Below are 21,347 nucleotides of genomic sequence, written 5' to 3' on the forward strand. Positions count from 1 at the left end.
ATAATCACTTCCTTTGTCTTTGCTTCCTTGAGGTTATTAATACCTCAAGATAAAAAAAAAAAAGTTCTTTTCAAAATTGTCTGTTTTGAAATGATAGAGGTAGGAATTAGTCTATATATTCAGGTTGACTATATCATTACCAAAATGCTGCCCATCCCCTTCTTTTTCTCTTTAATCATTCTAGGCCTGGGCTCCAGGACCAACAAGATCCCTGCATCTGGAACCAAACCCTTGGTACTATGGCAATGGCAGTGCATTGCACTCAAAGTCCTGTTCATCTGTACTCACTGCCCAATGGTACTCCATATGCATCCTATGAATGGTTAAGCATATCCTGGGCAAGAAACAGGCGTGGAGCACTGTTGACATGTTCCTTCATTGGAAAAATGAGTAACTCATTTCTAATTGCATTTATTAGTGCACGTGCTGTAGTCCTTGAAATTATCCATCTCTCTACTAGAACAAGCACGTCCATCAAGCAAGGATTGTCTCTTTTCATCTTCAGTTGGAACAAAGGGACTGAAGAGGTAAAGATAAAAAGAATGGATTTTTCTTAAGTGTTGTATGCATAGTAAGCGTGTTTCATGTGAAAAAAAAAAAGCAACAAGAATATCTATTAAGTGTTGTATATGTAGGAATGAAGTAGAGAGACACAAAGCATGACAGAGGTGCTGATATATATTGGAGGTAAATGTTAAAATATATAGAATATAAATGCAAAGGGGTTCATCATCATGTTGTTGGCATTGAAAGATGCAGAAAAACTGTAAACACTTTGGCAATTTTTGAATTAACCAAAAGGGAGATGGGAAAATAGAAAACAGGAAGATATATTTCAGTTCAGCAGAATAACTGTTTCAAAACAACTTTATGGCTTTCTTATTATCATCAAAGTTCCTTAAGCTCTGGGTTTTAATCTTGTATATTTATATATCCACAAAATTTAGAATAGTGCCTCTTAGTAGCTACTTTGTACATCATGTTGACTCAGGTTTAAAGGTGATGATATAGTGGAAAAAAGATAATTAAAATAATATAGTAAGAAATGCAGTAAGTACAGATGAGGAAAAATTACTTTGAAAAGTAAATACAGATGTCTAGTTAAAATTACTTATTGTACACATGTATTTTTCTCTATTTCTGTCTCAAAATTCCATTTGAACAATAGTTTAGGGTCTAAAGACAACACAAACCCATGAGGATAAAGAGTATAGGAGAAAACAGAAATGATTTTTTGGAAGATGGAATGCACATGGGAACTGAATTAGCAGACCCAGTAAAGCTGAATAATAAGCCAGCAGTAGAGAAAGCTGCAGAACCCCCAGGCTTGGTGTCATTAGGTTCCTTTGTAAAGGGGGTTCAAAATGGGAGAATTGCTTGGAGATATTTTTAAAAATCAGTGAGAGCTCCTTACCTTTCACCATGCAGCTAAGTAACTGTTACTATCAGATCCTGGCAGAATATTGGAGGTTTCTTTCTTTTAAGAGGGTAAAATAGCAGATCTCAAGATTGGAGAACATGAATAGAGTTGAAAGTAGATAAAAGTGTACATATCATATTTTGCTATTCAGACTTTTCCTCTTACACAGCTACCAGGATGCAGAGATATAGACTTATATCTCTAGGAAGGATGCTAGAGGGGACTTCCTGAGGAATACAATCATTCTGAGAGAAAGAAACCGATAAATACTAACATTAGAATATGAAGTGGCCCAATCAGATAATCCTATACTGAAGCCCATGTAACATCCCACCAGGTACAGAGAACTTTTTAGTGTTTCAACGTAAATATAAGTCATTTGGGGAAAGCACTCAGCGTGAAATACAGAAACCAAAATGGATAAACAATCAAGAAATATGGGCTAAGCAGGGACATGAAAATTTCAGAAAACAATCATTAATATTCTACAAAAGATGAAAGAAGAATTTTCATCAATGGAACAAGAACCGTATGTAAGAAATGAAAACATAAAATACACAGGAAAAAATTTTAAATGAAAGCATAAATGAAACATTAAATGAGAAGATTTCAAGGTAAATCTGAAGACATCATCCAGAAAGAAATATAAAAGAAAGAGATGGAAAACAGAAAAGGATAATAAATGAATCATTCCAGAGGGTATAACATCTGAAAAAAATGAAACTTGGGAAAGTACGAGATATAAAACAGAAGGTTGGACATCATTAAAGAAATAACTGAAGAAAATAATAATAACCCTAAAGAATAGAGTTTTCAGGCTGAGTGCGTCCAGCACAATGGATGAAAATATAGCCACATCAAAATACATCATCACAAAATTTTAGATCATTGTGAACAAAGTGAAATTTTAAAGTCTTTTGGAAAGAGAAAAAAAATGTTTTCATACAAAGAATCAAGAATCAGAAAAGCAATGCCAAAGGTTAAATACAAAGAGAGAATCTTAAAAGCAGCAAGAGGAAAGCAGTTAGTTACCTACAAGGGAGCACCCATAAGACTGGCATCTGATTTCTCAAAAGAAACTATGCAGGACAGAAGGGTTTGACACAAAATACTTGATGTGATGAAAACCCAGGATCTACAACCAAGAATACTTTATCCAGTAAAGCTATCATTTAGAGTTGAAGGACAGATAAAGAGCTTCCCAGACAAAAATAACCTAAAGAATTTATCATCACCAAGCCAGTATTGTGAGAAATGTGGGAGGGACTTCTTTAAGAAGAAAAAACATGTATCAAAAACAGGAATAAAGAATGGTAATAACTACATTCCTATCAACAAGTACCTCAAATGGAAAAGAATTATGTGCTCCAACCAAAAGATAGAGTGGCTGAAAGGATAAGAAAACAAGACCCCTACATATGCTGCCTACAAGAGACTCACTTCAGATTAAAAGACACACACAGACTAAAAGGAAGGGGATGGAAAAAGATATTGTCTCGATGGACCTAGAGGGTATTATGATGAATGAAATGGGTCAGATAAAGACAAATATCGCATGATTTCACGTAGATGTGGAATCTAAAGAACGAAATCAACAACAACAACAAAAGCAGAAATAAACTCATAGATACAGAGAATATTTAGAAGGATACCAGATGGGAGGGGGTTTGGGTCGGGGGCAAAAAAGGCAAAGAGATTAAAAGGTACAAATGTATATTTGCAGAATAGACATGGAGATGTAAAGTGTGGCATGGGGAAGATGGTTAATAATGTTGTAATAAATATGTAAGGGGGAAGTGGTTACTAGATTTAGTAGGGTGATCACTTTGCAAGTTATGTGGATCTCTGATCACTATGCTATACAACTGAAACTGGTATATTATTGTATGCCGACTATAATAAAAAATCTCATTGAATTGTACAATGTAAATATAAGCAACTAATTTTCTGTTATATTTCAATAAAGATGAGGGGGAAAAGGTACCAAAAAAAGAATCAGAAATATAAGACTTTTCCAAACATACCTAAAAGCTAGAAAATTGAGCAATGTATTCAAAATTGATTTTCAATTGAGAATATTATAACTAAACTATCCATTAAGTGAATAGTAAAATAAAGATATCATTAAACTTAAAAGGTCTCAAAAATAAAAAAAACAAAAACAAAAAAAAGACTGGTTATATACCTACATTTAGGAAGCCACTTGAGAATGTATATCACCAAGAGAAAAAAAAAACCAAGAAATAGAATCCAGAGAACAGTGAATCCAACACAGGAGATAGGCAAAGAAGAGACTCCAAGATAATGGCATAAAAATGTCCCAAATTATGCAAGAAGTCTAGAGAATAATCTGTCTGCATAAGAGAAATTCAGATGACCTGGGGTATTTCTTCAAGATGAAATCAATGTTAGCTAATGTATTTGAATGTATTAAGAGATCTGTGATAACTTGGGGAGAATTTGGGGTCATTTAGTGATATGTATGTAAAAAACTAAGCAAAAACAAAACCCTTTTGGAAAATCAAAAGATTGTGCAGAAAAAGAAACAGAAAACACGGATCAACTGTGAATAGCATTTCTGTAATCATTTTAATGTAAATATTGAAAACTGATTGAACCACAAAAAGTATAGTGGTCTTAGACTAAAAAGGGGACCAAAATGTCCTTGAATTAAGTGGAACAGAAGGTAAAATAGAGCTACATCTTCATTTCCCATAATGGGAAGTTAAGTTATAATTCCTAAATTAAAATGAAAATTAAGAAGTAGCATTATAAGCATGTTATTTAGAATATATGGGAGCAAATATGAAAAGAATGAGCAAAAAGAATGAGTATACATACTTGCAAGTAGAATTATTTGATTCTTTAAGCTATGCATGTGAATCACACTGATAAAATGCAAACTAATTTAAAAAAATGAATGTATAAAGTTATGGGAAAAGATAGGACATTGACTTCTACTCCTGGTTTTCAGGGCCTATTTTAATTTCTAAATATTCATATTTGCCAACACTCTTGCTCTTTCTTCAAGGATTTAAGATAGCCCCTAGGACAATTCAACAATCTTTTATTTGCATCCTAGAGGTTTATAAGTAATTGTTTTTGTGATTAAAATTGCTCTAGAAGGCTAAGCCTGCTGGCCATATTGTCTGTTTGCCTTAGTGAATTAGGTTACAAACGCTGAGCAAAGACTTTGCCTCTCTATTCTGTATTTGTGTTTACTCAGGCAGGTACCATTTTGTGGCAAAGCAGATAAGATCTGTTCCCAGGCCTCTAAGGAGTGACAAGTATATTATTTGAACATGTGGGAAAAATATTTAAATAAAAAATGCACAAGATTATCAACATCCCTATCACTCAGTTTAAACAGGAACCAAATAAATGTCACTCTCCAACATGTACTTTGCAGCTTATTCCTGAAGTGTCCACAGAGGACAGGGAAGGAAGATGCTGAGAACAGCTGAGAATAAATCAAAGTGGGTATAAGAAAAATACAAACTGCGACTACCATTTATTGGATGTCAAGTTTTAAACCAATACCATCTTATTTAATCTCTAGACCAACTTTATCAGGTACTTACCAATATCCCTAATTTAGAGACAAGGAAACTGAGAGTTTAAGTGAAAGAGTTAGAAATCAAATTTTTGTTTATTTCATTATAAAGCCCAATCTCGTAACATTTGTGCAATTTAGGTGGGAGTGTGTACATTTCGTTAATACGGTAGGGAGTTTTTGTGTTTGTGAGCATGTGTGCATGTGCATGCGTGTACGTACACTTTTGTGGAGAGAGAGATAAATAAAATATACCAGAGGATTCTGGAATCCTATTTTGACCTATCACCCATAGGTCTCTTTGTAATTTCTAAGGGAATTGTGAGACCCACCAACAGCTAAATTTTCAAGAACATTCTGAGACAGTTGATGTCAAGTTGGTTATTTGAAATGAGTGATAGTGGGAGTATTTATACCACAGAGTTTGGCAAATGCTACAAATCAGGACTTCTTTTTATTTTTTCTTTTTTTTTTCCTTTTGTTGTTGCTAAACTTTTACCAGCACATTACTGCCTAATTCAATACCTTAGCTCCCTGAATCTAACCACTCTAAATGCAGAGAGAAAGCCAGTCCAGGGAGAAAGGCTACTCAGTGCAAGTACGAAGAGCTTCCCCCATAGCCTAGGTCTGCTGTCCCAGGCAGGACAACAAGAGCCTCTGAGCTTTTGTTAATTTTGTTAAAGAAGGTTGAAGAGGAACGGGCAGTAAAATTTGAGACAAGAAAAAAGGCAAGAGTGACGAGACAGATGGCTGGACCCTTTCCTGGGGAGCAGCCCCAGCTTTCTCTCTCTGCCGCTTTTCTCACCAACCCTTTCTGGCCTCAGGATTGAACCCTGTTTGCTCTTCCACACAGAAAGTCGAACTCTCAAGCACCGTGACCAAATACTACCTTTGAACTTTGCCCACCTCAAAGGACCCCATTTTAAGTAGGGGAGATTCAGCTTTCCCAGGGCTACAGCAACTTATTAGCTGTACAATCGAAAGCAAATCATATCGCCTATTTGAACCATGGTTTTGTTTGCTGCCAAATAGGGTTTCAACACCACCCATTCGAAGGATGCTGTGAAGAACAAATGTCAAGATTCCTAATATACTGTCGAACAAGGCAAATATAAAAGATTATTACTGTCAATATTACGATTGTGGATTTCAGCATTTCTATCAGGGAAAGCATCTGGAGATCAGAAAGACTCTAACTGGAATTATAACACTCATCTCAGAGACTAAAACAGCTTATCTGATGAATCTGAAATATTTAATAAACAGCAGGCTTAGGAAGATGATGCTCCCTAGCCAACATGCCAGAGATCAAATGAGCTCTTCCTTCCATCCCCAACAATACAAAGTGGTTACACTATCCTCGACCCCGGACTTTGTGATGCAGCCCAGCCATGTGAGATATCTCTGAGAGGTACCTGTGAGCCATGAGGACCTTATTTGCCAGCCCATCCACTCCTCTTCCCTAATCAATCTTTAACAGCTGGTTTTTAACCTAAGTCTCTTAAAACTTTGAACCATTTTTTTTCTCCTAGGATACAACACAGGTTTACGGGACATTGTCCTCATAGACGGCTTTAGGCAGAGGTTCCTTTCTAGGTCTTCCCTTCAGGTAGATGGGGAGTTGGGAGTAGAGTTATCCTAATTTATTTACCCATACACCAGTGGGCCCATAGACTTGTGGGTACTGCCTGTATATTTCCAAACCCTCTTGATAAACAATGATAGCATCACAGTATGGCTGGGAGTAGAAAGGGCTAGAGATCAGTCCCATACTCTCCATAACACTTCTCTCTTCAAGTCCACACATATAAATGCCAAAAAACCATCAGAACAGCACGCTGGCTGCAGAGGTAGCACCGCATGTCTCTCAGCAACTTTAGCAGTCAGAATGCCACCCCTCGGGTCTCTCTACACAGAAATCTGGATCTGCCACTTGTGACAGCCATCTCCAAGCAGTCGAAGGGCTGCAGTTTAGAAGAAGTGTGGCGCTGACTGACTGGTGTAGCCTAGATTTAAAATTTCAATAGCGGGTGGAAGTTCCCAGGAAACAGTCGTAGCTCTGCTAAAGCATGATTGGGACTTCAGAAAATCAGATCGCTGGCCGGTGTACACACATAGAGCGTTAAATACGGTTAGAAATACACTTCCCATCTTATCAGTCACACCTAAATACACTTGTAAACTTCTCCCACATGGAGCCAATCTTTATGGGAGAGAAATTCATTAAGAAGTCTGAGCTCTCTTAATCAGAATGCTTCACAATTTATAAGGCCTAGAAACAAACTACAAGTGATCTCTACTTTCCTGTGGCCAGTCCCTACCCTTGAAAGCTCTGCGAATAATACAGGAAGAAATTTCATTGCTCTTCTCATTTGTATATCACAGGTGGTTTGATGGTTCTGTTGATGATAATGACTGTTATACAGGTGCTCTGTGTGTGTCTTTGTGTGCGTGTACATATAAAGCAGTGGATGAATTTCTCTTTTAGTTTCCTGCTTAGGAAAATTTTGTCACGACCTATGAAAAGACACACTTCCTCTTATTCTGATAGTGACAGTGAGGTTCCATTCTATTTCCTTTTATTTGGTCCTGGCTAACAAAAGAGTCAGCTCAATTTGGTCCTCTTTTGTAGAAACTGCCCCTGAATAGAATTTTGTTAAGATTATTAACTTTTCCCTCTTCTCCAAAGGCTTTTAGGTAGCAAAACTCCTATTGGAAATTTGGCAGAAATTGAATAACTACATAAACCAAATAAATAATGAAAAGATATATTCACATGTAAAATGTTCTACTGAGTTGGTCTCTTAGAACTCTGTTTTATGTTGGATGGCTTTATTGGACTATTAACTATTATAGTTGCCTAAAGTAATAGAAAAGTTGATATGTATTTCAAATTCATTATATCTTAGTTCACCAAACAGTAAAATAAGACAACAATATCTGTACATTTCTTCATGTATAAAATATTGTAAGATTCATTAAGTGTATGTTTGAACTCCCAGGTTATACATATAATGAGATACATTTTCTTCAGCGAGGTAAAAATAAACATCTTTGTTTCCTGAAAAAAGAAACTTTTTAAATGATGAGTAATAAGTATGTCAAATGTTCAATAAATTTGGGCCTCACAATCTTTGCTGTCAACATAAAACTTTGCAAGGCCGGATACGAATTTTGCAGTAGCTTTGTGAAGGAAGATGGGTGTCACTTTGGTCAAACAAACCAACTTGTGTAATAAAACATTCTATGATAAGCCTTTTGTCACCAACACATATTGATTAAATTATAGTCATGCAAACCATGGACTTGGCAGTGTCAATGCCAATATTGATACTGACCTCACCTTGGCCACCTAGCACAGAAGAAATATTTCCCTTTATTTGACTTGCTACTTTTTTTTTGTAAACATGGTCTTGTACATATTTACTCTGTCACTCTCCATCACCTTATACCCACAGATACTGGAAATAATCAGGCTATCCTATTTCCTCAATATTCATCCAGTTCTGACTAACTTTCTTATTATAAGATATGGCGTTCATGTGAACAAATCCACTACTGGCAAATAATGATTATGCAAAAAATGAGTTTTCAAAATCACTTCCTGTGGTATACAGGATGGCTTCCAAGACTAAGAGTTTACTTTAATGAATAATATTGATCAGACAACACACGCAACAAGCATGCGTGCACACACACACAAACATGCTATAAACTTGTAGATAATTGTCTCATTAGGTTGATCAGTGAAGTAAGAAGATTGGTAAAAATTGTATCTATTATAAAATTCAAAGGGTATAGTCTTTTGGAACAGGTTATTGGATTCAATTTCAAATAATAAAGATTCACATATGTGAATATTATAATTGCAATTTAAATCCAGAGAAATTTTACAATAGGATGAATATCTACTCAAAAAGAGATTTAATAATATTTTCCGCAATATAATTTCAGGATTCAACTATAGGATTAAAAATCAATTGCTTATCACCATGCACAATTTTAAACCATGGACAATCAAGGTTATTTCCTGGGATGCCATGAAGTGAAATGGCAGTGAGATGAAGAGCATCCCATTACGCCCCATCCTTTCACTAAAGGGACAACTATAAGAACTTTTCAAGGTGAATCCATGGAATGTAACTGATCCTTAATGGCCTTAAAGGTATAAAAGCCTCAGACTGTCTGCAAGTCTAAGGTACCTTATTTGTAAACTACATCGATTGTATCTGCTATATTACTGTGATGATCAATGAGAATGTGTGTAAAATATTTGGTATTGCGATTGGGCATATAGTAAGAATTTAATATATCTTATTTTTCTTCCCTAATTAAAAATTAAATTAGCCTCAACACATCTTCTCAGCCTTCAGTTAGACAAAAGATCTCTTCACACATGATCGTAGCACAAAAGATACTGAGCAAGGAGTCTCAGAATCCCTGGCCCTGGCTCCAGATACTAACTTCTGTGACAATTCAGTCACCTCACTTTCTCTGAACTTATTTCCCCAACCATAAAATGTGACCTTGACGATTTCACTTATCATCTGGTTTCGTCATTCTGGGCCATTCTGGGTTCCTGAGAGTCTTTCCTAGTAAAGGGTGTCACTGAAGTCTATATTCTCGTATTGTTCTGGCCCCAGTAGAGTCCCTTAACACAATTATTTGCCACAAGGAAGATTAATATCCAAACATCTTTGTCCCCTCAGAATATTTTTCAAGAAACCTATGATAAAAAAATATATAAGTACTGGGAGCAGGACAGCATAATCTAGAGAAGCCCAAGTCTGTTATCTATTTGGATTTTGTTGTCTATCGTTCATCTTTAGTCCTCTTCCTGGCACACTCCTTCCATACCTCAGCGTCTGATAAGTTCCTTTGGGATTAAACTCTGAATTGCATTATAAATAAAGGAGATATCCCTTCTTATTCCTCTCATGCTACGTTTAATATCCCTTCCTCATCGCATCTAGTGCCTGACCCCTTAATAAGCTTTCACTGAAGAATATTAATTAGCATTGGGCAAGCAGCATGATCAGGTTTGTAGATTAAAATGATTATTTGGGTGGTAGTGTTGAGTAGTACATGAGTGACAACTGTCTGCCCAGTATTCCACTAAGCACTCAGGGTAAAATGATGACTAGCTTAAGTCCCCACTCTCGAGGAGCTCATAGTCTCCTGTGAGAACGGGGATCCTCAGATAATGTGGGAGAAGGAAATTCTGTAAGTCACAATGTACTCCCTGTCTTTAGCAATGAAACTCATTTCCCAAGAAATGTCTTCCCAGATAATACTGTGTGCTGCAGCGGTTTGCAGAGTCCAGGTTGAGCCTGGAACCCTTTGCTCAACCAAAAGGTTAGGTGAAAGCAATAATAAAATAGTTAAGAAGTAGCAGTAGTTCTGAAAGGAGTAGGATAAGGAGGCAGAAATCTACCCTTCCACGATCCAATCCTGAACCCGGCTTCCAGGCAGCTCATGATCGGCCAAGCCTGTCCTTGCTCCCCAAGGCGGTCCTGTTGAGCAGGACCTGGTCAAATTTAATTACAGACCGACACAACCTGCATTCTCCCCAAAGCAGCCCATATACTGTCTATGTCTAAGGGCAAGTCATTCTCGTCACATTTCGAAGCGTCCTTTTCTCTAAATTCTGGAATATTTTCTGCTGTCTTCTATATGTTGACGTCAGCCCTTGGTTAAGGTTTTCTGGAATACCTTTTGTCATTCCGCAAACTGGTATAAATATCTTGCTTGGGGTACCCTGTACTTCCTGAACCTTCTACCACCATAACGTCCTTTATATTTTATTGTCATTTCATTTTTTTTTTTTTAACTTTGAGATAGACATGGGAGGGAGCCATATACTGAACATGTATTTCTTTATTTCTAGTACCTAGTCCACTACCAAAAATGTTAAAGGAACTGAAATGTTCTTTTTTTTTTTTTTTTTTTTTTTTTTTTTTTTTTTTTTTTTTTTTTTTTTTTTTTTTTTTTTTTTTTTTTTTTTTTTTTTTTTTTTTTTTTTTTTTTTTTTTTTTTTTACTGTTTACTAAGTGAATAATGAATAAATGAAGAAGACAATGACAGGGTATTTAGAGATCGTCATCCAGACTTTTAAAAGTTCTAAACTAACTGTGGAATTCAGAGGAAAGGTGCTGAACACTGAATGTCTTATCGATTATTGGCTAAAAGTTTGGGGGTGAATCTTTTCATCGAAATTTTACAGATGGGAAAACTGAGCTCAAGATCACACTCTGAGTCAATGGAAGAGCTGATGTTTCAACTCGCCTCTCTTGAGCTTGAGGCTGTGTTCTTTCTACTCATGCCGTCACGTTGCCTCTGTACTGGTGGATGAAAAAATAACAATACCCAATCCACTTCTGTAATTCTTTCAAATGTCAAGGCACTTTCACAGCCAGCACCTCCTTTGTGCTGGCATGGCAGCTGTAACTTGGGGGATATGCTGAGCCCTCGGCTCTGTGACAGAGCCAGCTGCAGAACGCATAGCCAACAGCTTCCAATCAAAGGAAATCCTGAAAAAACAGCTTCAGGGATCTACTGTGGATTCTCTTGGTCACAGTCCTTGGCAATAAATAATACATGAAAGGGGATCAGCTCGTGCCAAGGTGGACTTCAAAGAGGGTGGGGTAGCAATGTTGGAACCCTGCATTTGGCATCTGTGTCATCTGCCCATTCCAGAAGTTAATTCACAGAGAGTGGGATGAAGGGAATGCCTCCCTCCTCTGCAACTGATTCGTGGGAACTTGGTGCCCGCATTAACAGGGGGAAAGAGCAGCTTGCTAGTCTTTCCCAGCTCTAAACCTTAGAGCGAGGCCTTGAACCGCTGCTGTGACATGTGTTCTGAGCTTGTCCCAAACAAGCGCAAACACAACAGCCTCCACTGATCAATGCAGCAGGCCTGAAGGATGGAATCCAAAGCATGAGCCCTGAGAACAGAAAGTCCCAGTGCTCGCTCAGTGCAAGTTGCCATGAGCTCCAGCCATGTATCCTGCAGCCAAGGATGGGTGGCCCCTGAGCAGGAAACTCTTTGGCAGCCTCTGCTGAGTGCTTCGTCTGCTGACAAGAGCACACCCTGGCCTCAGTTATTGCCCTTATAAAACAGCTCAAGGAGAATATGAGCCAAACGTTTTAAGTGTGCCTGGAAGAAAAATGTTAACTATGAATCCATGTGGTAGAACAGTACAGTACAACTGCAAGGACACACAGCCTGCTCTCTGAGGAGGGCCAAAGAGGAACATGCAGGTTTCCAGTGGCTTTGCCTTTTCCTTCTGCAGCAATCCTGCTGGGGTCAGGGCTGCCTTGACATCCACTCTGAAAGATGGGTGCTCTTGTGGCTGCGAATTTTCAAAATCTTGCGGCTGTGAATTTTCATCGAATTTTCAAAATCTTCTGAACCAGGAGATACTGTACTAACCAGTTAGTTTGCGTATAAATAGAGGAAGAAATTGAAGTCCATAGAGGTCATCGGCAGAGTCTAGCCTTTCTCATTAAAATTTATTCTGCAAGTTTCCAATCCACAGTTTGCAGAACAAAACTAATGTGGATAGGATGTCTTCCATGCCCAGTGCCTACTGTCCAGCAGGTACTGACCTAAGTTTTTCTCCCATATCTTATTGAATTTCCAATACAGTCCTATAAATCTCCAATACAGTCTTGAAATATTATCACCCATACTCCAAAGAGCAAGAAATAAAAACTATAGGTGTTTGTGTTAATTGTCTACCCAGTAAGTGTGGGAAGTCAAACTCAAGCGACCCTGACTCCAAAGCACGTGCTATTTCCACTGTACTAAAATGCCACTCGAAAGGCATAAAAGGTGTCTGTTATATTTCTGGGCTATTGACATGCATTTTTTCTAATAATTCTAATGAAGATAGAGGAGGTAATTAGAACATCTCCGAGTACCTACATGAAGAGAAAAGCTACTTCCCTTAAGTCATGGTGAAATACCTGAAGCGCTGCATTTAGAAAATGTTTGAAAAGTTATCTTCAGAAGAGAAAATATACATGAGTAATAGAGCTAAGAACAAGTATAAGACAAGAGAAATGAAAGAGTTTGCCCACGAAAACATATGTAAACTATAATCATTGAAACAGAACCACACTGTCATAAGACTAGACAGTTGTATCAATAGAATATAACAGAAAGTTCTAGAACAATCTTAAAATACTATAGAACTTAATACATGACAACAGTAGAAGCAGAAAAATTCAATGCAGAAAAAGTATAATATTTATCAAATGACACTGGGGAATGTGGCTAAAAATCTGGGGAGATATAAACCTGACTTGATCCTCATCTCGCACACCTACCGATTCAAATTCTACATGTTGTATAAATAGGTGTAAAAACAAGAAAAACGATTGTTTAAAAAAGTAACAGTAAATATTTAAATTATCTTGAAAATAGGGCAGAGCTTCTAAATATAAAATAAATGAGAGAAATCACAAATAATAACACACCGCTCATAAAATTTTAGACAGTTTTATACAAAATGTATAAAAAAGTAGAAGAGAAATAAGAAATTGGAAAAGTATTTTCTACAAATATAAACAAGAGTTTAATTTTTTTTTTTTTTTACGCCTACAGCACCTGGTCTTCCTAGGTGGTCTCCCACCCAAGTACTAACCAGGCCAGACCCTGCTTAGCTTCCGAGATCAGACAGGATCAGGCATGTTCAGGGTATTTTAAATATATTAAAATATGTCTTACAAATCCTTTTTCCCTAACGCTCATTAGCATAATCATAATGGAAGCAACACAATAGCCCATTCTCATGAAGTGCAAACATTCCTCTAGCTGCTTTGCATCCATCAGCTCATCTACACCCTACACTGTAGGGTTAAGGTTTTTATTCATGTGCATAAAGTGAGAATACTGAAACAAAAGATGATTGTATTATTTGCACAGGGTCACACAGCCAAACAACAACAACAAAAAAAAACAAATAACCACCACAACAACAACAAACCCAGACATATCTGTCTGTAAACTTCTCAGTTTTCAACATGATCCTATATAAAAGTGGCCAAAGACAATGAAAATTTATTTCACATAGGAAGAAATGTATTTGGTCAATAAACATAATAAATGTTCATCCTGCTAGTAATCAAAAACATATAGAAGATACCAATTTTAGCTATCGAATTGACCCCAAAAAATGAGAAATAAGAACACTGGTGAGGGTAGACTCCTTAGTTTGTGGAGTCAAAAATTTACAAAATCTTCCTGCAGGGAGATTTGGCAAGAAAAATCAAAAGTCCTCAAAATATTTTTACCCAATAACTCCACTTCTAGGAATTTACACTGAGGAAACCATCAGAGTAACTCATAAAAAAATTGTTTTCATTTATAAGGCAACTCATTACAGCACTGTTTATAATATTTAAAATAAAGAATTAAAAGTAAAATTAGTTAAATTGTGAAACATCCAAAACATGGATGTAATAGGCCGAATAGTGTTCCCTCTGCTATACCCCACAAAAAAAAAAAAAAATCAAGCCCTAATCCTCAGAATTTGTCAATATGTTACCTTACACAGTAAGTGGGAATTTGCAGATATGATTAAGTTAAGGATCCTGAGCTGGAGAGATTATCCTGGATTATCTGGGCAGGTACAATGTAATCACAAGAGTGCTGTTAAGAAAGAGGCAAGAGGTTCAGAGTCAACGCAGGCATCTTGACAAAGGAAGCAGAGGGAGAGGAAGCGACATGACGAGGTTTGAGTTATGTAGGGCCACAAGCCAAGGAATGCAGGTAACTGGAAAAGGCAAAGAAACAGCTTGTCTCCTAAAGCTTTCAGAAGGAGTACAGCTCTGCCACCGCTTGATTTTAGCCCACAGAGAATGATTTAAGACTTCTTACCTCCAGAACTGCAAAACAGTAAATTTGTGTTGTTTTAAGCCACAAAGTTTTGTGGTAATTTGTAACAGTGGCCATAGGAAACTAATGTTAGTATTAAAACACCATTAAAAATCATGCTTTCAAAAATAATGATATAGGGATCATAATCAAATGTTATTTGAAAATGAAGATCATAAAAGCCGGTATAAATGTTAAATTATAAGTTTCAATTGTCACCAAGATTCAATAGATATAACATTTCAAAGTGAGGAAACAAATCAAATGCAAATTTCTACAGGAAAATAATTACAAAAAAGTTACATGACTCTTTAATCCCTCATTCACCTCTAAACTATAAAAAGATCCAGTCTTAAGAAGTTAAAAAAGAGGAATTGGGGCAAATTTCTTTTGGGAAAACTGTCGCTGTGGTGTGAGTACCTTCTATGTGAGTCCACAAAGTGCCGAGTGTGTGTGTGTTCATGGGGGGAGTGCCCGAAACTCATGTCAAGCCCACTGAGCAGTTTCAACAGGACCACCCAGAAACTGGATATATCTTTCTTGAATTTGGGAGCCACACGGTAGAAAAAGCCAGCTAGGCTGGCTCTTCTGGTGGAGGGAGTAAAGAAGAGGTAGCTGTGTTTCTAGATGGCAAGCATGCCTGCAGGAGCCAAAGATGTGTGTTTCCCATGAAACAAATATCAAGGGGGAGTGAGAGACAGCCAGTGCGGGATTAGAGTCGTATCCAACAGAAATCCTGAAAGGTAGACAGTCCCCACTGGAGGGAAGCTGAAGGTAGCGCTGGATTGCTAGGGACTGAGAAAGGAGTAAACAGGAGCTGGAGAAGGAAGAGTACAGCACCACCATCGAGGGAACCTCCGATAAAAGCTCTTAAGGAGGCCTGGTGTGGGAGGCAAGCGTGTCTTGTAGGACACGTTAAAGGGCAGCAAGAGCATTGACTTTGGACATTGGCCTGGTCCTGGGAGTGGGAGGTCTGCCTTGGATAGGGCCAGTGGCTAAAATCTTCTAGCTCCTCCCCTGACTCGAACCCTGGAAGGGTCAGAAATGGACAAGGGTAAGGGTAGAGAGCAAAACCTGAGAGCAGAAGCCAACTGCACCCCCTTTGCCTTCTTCAGGTTCCCCTGTGGCAGCCAGCTTGGCTGGGCAAGTGGAGAAGACAATTTTAAACCAAAGTTTTGATTACCGTAAGGGACAGGAATTGTAACTTTTGAATTGCAATTGTGTTTGTTGCAAAAGGGACCATCAGCTCTCTTATAACTGAGGGGTGATCAGAAGAGTCATGAGACTGCCCAGTGTTATTTTTTTCAGTGCAGGGGAAGGACTATCTCTTCTAATTAATTTTAAAAAGACAGTGGAAGAGACAAAGTAATTTTGCTTTGGGACTGTATCTCAAGACTTGTTTTGTCCAAGACACTGGTTAAATTTTTTAACATGTGTAGAAAGAAAAGAGACACAAAAAAAAAAGCGGGGGGGAGGGAGAGAGGGAGGGAGGAAGGGAGAAAGGAAGGAAGGGAGGAAGAAAGGAGAGGAAATATAACAAATGTTAGTAGAGTTCTCTTGAGTTGGTTAGGTGATGCATGTGTTTTATTTTCTATAGTCTCCTCTTTCCAATATTTTTATACCTTTATAACCAGACAACTAATTTTTACATGCATCTACCATCCTGTGCAAAAGATCCCATTTTGGTGTCTACATAGCATACGATGTGATTAAAGGACAATTCCAAAAAGGAAAAGCCTTAGCTGTTAAGGGACTGGAGGACCTTCTTCACTCCTAAGTGTCACAGTGTCAGATCAGTGTGTTATGGGACTTTTGTGTACCTTGGGCTGTAGAATCTGTAATATTAGACTGATGCTTCTTTATAGAAAGGACCCACACATAGTGGGCAGGAAACAGTTGAACAATAAAATACTGGTAGCCAAAAAAAAAAAAAAAATGAGCTGGCAGTTTTTAGCTTCAGTTCATAAAACCAGGGTGGCATTTGTTAATGGGATACAGAAAACACCCAGAAAGACAAGAACTTCTAGATGAGAGGGAGAGATAGAGGAAGGGGGAGGGAGGGAGAGGGAGAGAAGGAGGGAGGGAGGGAGGGAGGGAGAGAGATGGTGGGAGAGAAAGAGAACTTTCAAGTAACCCAGAGCATTAGAGTCACATTTTTATTCACCCCACTGCAATGATAGCATCCACACTGGAGCACGAATGTATAGAAATACAAGCAGGAGCTGAAAAATAATTTGAGAAATCCCTACCTCCAAAAGGATTCTTGGGATGGTGAAGTGTATAACGTATTTCAAACCCAGTGTTTATCTCACTGTAGGTGCTTCATAAAAGTTAATTCTCTTTTCTTCCCAAGCCCCTTCCTCCTCCCCAGGCCGCTTCATAAACATATGGGCACCTCGCTGGGGTGGTTTGGCACCAGCTGTCTCTTCATCTCTGCTTTCTTTATTCCATTTCAGACTCTTGGGTGAATTGTCATGCCTGATATGGTTGATTTCAAAGCCAAGTTTAGACGATGTGAATAATTAAAATCATGAAACTTAAACTCTCAAGTGAAACATTTCTGAGTCCTTCACACAGAGGAAACTTGAACATTGAATTGGAAAAGAGAAGCCAAACCACAGCCAAACGAAAAAAGGCTACAAATCCAGCATTTTAGGTACCACAGAAAATTAAGCACAGCAGGCAGAAAGGCAACAAAGTTTATCTTGAGTCTGGGCCAAGAGTGAGACGGGAAGAAAATAAACAGGCAAACAAAAACTGTAATGAAATGTATCATTTAACTAAGATTTGGTGGATGCCGTGAACCTTTGAGTTGATCCCAACTAGGTGATGGTCTTTCTTCCTAGGCCACTGAGCGATGAGCATATGCAGATACAACTATTCAAGGCCATGCATTGTCTTTAAATACAATAGGAAATTAAAGGTCTTTGGGGAGACCCAGAATAGTTTACGGAGAGTTCTGTGGTTAGACTGGTGCCTACACTCTTTAATTCTGCAAATGCATGCGCTGAAAACATAACAAAGTTCCCTCCTGATAGGCATGTGGCTCTTTCAGGATCTAAGAGCTCCTTCCAACAGACCAGCACATCCACAAGGAAAATACACCCACACCTATCCATACACGCACACATGCACACAGACCCAAAAGTTTACTCCAGCCAGACAAGGGTCCATGTACCCATTCAGACATATCGACATTCATATATACACAAGGGCACATGCCAGTATACACATGAAATTCAAAAGGGAAGTACAAGAATTCAATGTTAAAAATAAAATCCAAAATTTCCTAATGAAGTTTAAAAATGTGATCACCCCCCTCCCCCCCCCCCCCCCACTTTGGTTCCACCCAGTGTTTCAATGCACTTTGCAGTATTTAGCATAAATTTCTGCTGGAACCAGAAAAATTCAAACACTCATGTTCTGAAACTACATTTCCACAACTCAAGAATGTGTATTGGAATAGGTCCAGAGGTATTAGTAGGGTTTCCTATCTAGTAAGGTGACATCAACAAAAAAATTAAAAATCAAATTAACTTCATGCATGAAGTTCATTATCTCCAGTGGATAATAAAAAAGAAAAAAAAAAACAGGGACGATCTAAGCACAGTTGCCAATAATCTTGCTTCTTTAAGACAGCCAATGTCTATGGCATGGGCCACTACATTAGAAAGTCCATACAACAGTATTTTGTGGAAGCTGCAAGGTCTTCCCTGCAGGAGCTCACTATCCTTATGTTTGTACACACTCCATCTCATTCAAAATATTTGTCCTTACAACATTTACCAAGGGTGAGAAAGAGGGATTGCTATTTCCTCTACTTGGAAAAAGAGGAAATGGAAGTGAATCACTCCGGAAGTAAGAGGATTCAAAGGCATGTTGGAACTGGCATAAAAACTCTGTTGGAACAAACTGTTCTTGCACTGGGCTGTACTCTCTGTACCACGTGCAATACAGAAATATGCACTTACCAGCTGGAAAACAGCCTGGAAAGTGCATGAGCTGCCTTGTTAGGCTTAAAACCCTGATGGCTACAGCAGAGCTTCGCATATCCAGGACTGGCATCACTTTGGAAGTGTAACCAACATTTAGTTTTTCTTCCCCTTTGTCGACCAATATGAGATGTCCTGTGGTTGGGCTGGCAAGTTGCATAGTAAAGCTTAAAGGGGTGCTTCTGATCTCAGCCTGGGGCTTACTGTGAGGACTTGCAGCAGCACTGGTCATTCTGAAGCAAATGGGTAGTGGTGACTGGAGGACTCTGCCTGGGCCTCATGCTCAGTGGGGCCTATGCTTACACAAGATAAATCAAACACTGCACACTCACCTCCTAAGCTAGATCTCAGTGAGTACTGTACATCACCGACAGAATTGCCATTTTAGATGCTTAGCTACCATGTTGTTTCAACATGGCCACCAAAGCCACAACCTAACAACAAACTACTCAATCCATATGTTTGGCCATAATTTCATGCCTGAGTTTTCCAGTCTTGTATTCACAACTTCCTGCGGAATACCCTCACTGGAATGTTCTACAAACTCAGCACATTAACGAACAGAAGCTATTTGCCCCAATATCTGCCCCCAGCAAAAAAAAAAAAAAAAAAAAACCCCATTTCGTAGAAGATTCAGTCACCCTTTTTTTTTCTGTAACGTGCTAGTCAATTCTTTGTCTCTATAAGGCATTGTAAAGGCACACTGCTATTACAGAGTGAAAGCAGTCATAGGCAATATGTAAGTGAATGTGTATGGGTGAATTCCAATAAAACTTTATTAACAAAAATAAAAAGTAGACTGTTTTTAAACAGTCCATAAATCACCTATCACAGTCGCTCAAATGAGAAACTCCTAAGTTATTCTAGACTCCTCTTTTTCCTTGATCTTTCAGCTTCCAATCATTGATCAAACCGTACTATATACCTCTAACTAGATTTCAAATCTCTTTTCTTCAATACTATCACCAATGCCTTTAGATCAATTACAGTAATTTGTGCTATTTTGAGCACGACCAACTCTTTTACAAGCAAAACCAAAACACAATATATGGCCACTGCCCTATGGTCTCCATTGTTTTTACTTTTTAAATCGGCAAGTATTTATTAAGTCTTTACTATGTACTACACATCATACCGACCACTGAGGAGTGATTAATGAGAAAGACATGGTCTTTCCTCTCATAGAGCTCCTGTAAATGGAATATTATTTTAAAGACTAGAAAATAGTGCAACCTCTAAAAGTAGCTTGATTCTGTCTACATATCAAAAATTTCCCCCATATTAAAGGCCAATTAAAAAAAAAGAATCTGTCAAATATTTATTAAAGAGAAATAAATCATATATATTCTATATTTGAATATAAACCAGTTGTTTAAAGTAAATAATAAGTATGTAAGCAAAACCATCTTACTTATCAAAAGACTAAGATATTCTTTATCTTGTAATCAATTTCTGAAGCATGTGTAAAAGGATTTGAGAATAGTCTTACCTCATCTCTCAGCATTTCTGAGTATTCTAAATATCAGACTTGGTTTGTATCAATGGAACTTGCTAAATAAGTTTAATTCATCATAGAAAAGATCATGCTGTCTTATGAAATCTAAAATACATTTTCATCTTTGGAGTTATAACTCCTTTAGTCTCAATAAAAGGGGAGGAGTGAATATTATATAAACCCCCTTTTTTTACTGAAGATAAACCAGAGAACCTTCTAAAATGGCAACTGGGATGTTCTGACATACAAAGTGATATTGTATTAAGAGAAAATTGGGTTATTTGAGGCTGGAGAAGAACTACAGGGCCATACCCCCTAAATTAAAATAAAAAGCTGGGATACACAAATAGAGTTTGATATCTTATATACATATTACTACACGTAATATGTAATATATAATATACATAAGATCTATAAACATAATGCATAAATATTATATGTGGAATATAACATACAAAGGATATTTATGTTTATATCTCTCATATATATACCTATATATGTATTTATTATATAAATATATATAAAAGATTATATTTATCTTAAAACATAGCCCCGAGAATGATAGCTCTGCAAGGGAGATTCAACTCAAGGTAGACCTCGAACAGTCAGAGCTGTCTGGAAATGGACGGTCCTCCTAGGGTGGGAAATTGCACACAAGAGGCTGCATGGCCTCCTGGTAAGACTTCGCAAGAAGGATGCCAGCATTGGCAAGGACCTAGCCTTGCTTTCCTCTGAGGCCTTGATTGCCCTGAGAGTCTGGCACCGTTAAAGACATCTTTGTGTATAGGAACTTTAGGTGACTAGAGATCTCTTTTACTCAGAAAGAAAGGGCATGCAAGCCAAGAATGTGCTAGTCCTTCGAGAGAGGGAACATTCAGGGAACATCGCGAAATAATTGGCTTAGAAAGTATGAGTACCTGCTCAACACTCACAATGGCATTTTTCATAGAGGCAAAAGAACAGATTCTCAGGTTGAATGTGGGTTCCAAGGACATCTCCTAGCTTCT

The 21,347-nt window shown here is 37.8% G+C and overlaps 1 pseudogene; it reads right to left on the bottom strand.

Annotated features, from left to right (window-relative positions):
• Window positions 1–13,572: 13,572 nt before the first annotated feature.
• On the bottom strand, window positions 13,573–13,691 carry LOC112473187 (annotated as a pseudogene).
• Window positions 13,692–21,347: the final 7,656 nt, after the last annotated feature.

The sequence above is a fragment of the Pteropus alecto genome, unplaced genomic scaffold (assembly GCF_000325575.1).
Source record: "Pteropus alecto unplaced genomic scaffold, ASM32557v1 scaffold111, whole genome shotgun sequence".
NCBI lineage: Eukaryota > Metazoa > Chordata > Mammalia > Chiroptera > Pteropodidae > Pteropus > Pteropus alecto.